Consider the following 1314-nt stretch of genomic DNA (forward strand, 5'->3'; position numbering starts at 1 on the left):
ATGTGATCCATGGCTATGATTTGGAAAGGGTAAGTCGCTTGGACATTCCCAGGGTGACTCTCCTTCGATCGTAGGTCTGCCTTGCCTGTCTCACAATCCACGCATTCACCGACATATCGTTGTACACTCTTGAATAGTCCTCTCCAATGGAAACATTCCCGGATCCGTGGTAGGTCCGACCAATGCCCTGATGTCCGCCTTCCAAGCTAGCGTGATAGTGGTGTAGGACATCCTGTTGTAAAGTTTCTGGCATCACCAATCTCATCAATCCATCCCGGTCCCCGTGGACTCTCTTCGTAGGGGGACAATAGAAACGTGCGCCGTCAGGAGTGAACTGACCCAAGTAAACGATAAAGAAGCGGTAGTGTTTCTCCAATAATTGCTCCACTAAAGCCACGAAGTAGCCCAAGATGACCGAGTCGCTTTCTGGATGAGAGAAAATCACCTAAAAAAAACATTATTAAATAAAAATAAATAACATACACACAAACTCTTCACGTACCTCTTTAAGCGGACCAAAACACAAGTCCAGGATGTTCTGTAAAAACGACGAGAAGGCCGAAGTCGGCTCTTCAACGACAATTTTCAGCAACTGCAAGAAGCCACAGAGTACCATCAAGCCAGCGTTTCCTTAATTGTATAATCTAAAATAAAAATCACCACAAAAACATAAGTTTCAATGTTAAATCACACCGTTTAAACAAAGTCACGTACACGCCTGAAAGCTGCGAGTCGTTGAAGATGTCGACAAATGTGCGCATGATCTCGGACACCGTCTCCTTGTGCATCTCCTTGCGAATGGATTTAAGCAGTTGCGCGTACAGACGCACAATTTCATTCACCACTTTGAGCGCGCTCTTGATCTGATTCTTGGACTGCGGCGTGTTGGACGTCGCCATTTTGCGGATGGTAGTGAAATACGTTGTCAGCAGCGCCATGAGTGACGGGAACGAAGCAAATTATCCACCTTTAAATAATTTAGTAATTCAGCCTTTTTTAAATTTTATATATTATTTAAGAAAAATTTAAAAAGGCGATTATAACTTAAAGGTAGAGTGTTAGATTGTGGGTCTAAGTGTTATGGGTTCAAGTCCCATTTTTCGCCCATTTTATTTATTTAAATTTTTATGTTTAATAAGTTTATATTAATTTTTTTACTTATTTTGCCATTGATTGCAGTTATTATATTATCTTTTGTAAAAAATGAAAAATTTATAAAAAATTTTAGTATTTTTATGTCTTTTTTCATTTTTTTAATGTCATTACCTTTATGGATTTTATTTGATAAATCAACTTCTAATTTTCAATATTTAT

General features: G+C 38.9%; 1 non-coding gene across 1 annotated transcript; it reads left to right on the top strand.

Moving 5' to 3' along the window:
* The first annotated feature begins 1033 nt into the window (after positions 1-1033).
* Positions 1034-1105, top strand: PITG_31750. The gene has a single exon. It is a non-coding gene; the product is annotated as a tRNA-His (tRNA).
* Positions 1106-1314: the final 209 nt, after the last annotated feature.

This window comes from Phytophthora infestans, genomic scaffold (genome assembly GCF_000142945.1).
Source record: "Phytophthora infestans T30-4 supercont1.1129 genomic scaffold, whole genome shotgun sequence".
Lineage (NCBI taxonomy): Eukaryota > Oomycota > Peronosporomycetes > Peronosporales > Peronosporaceae > Phytophthora > Phytophthora infestans.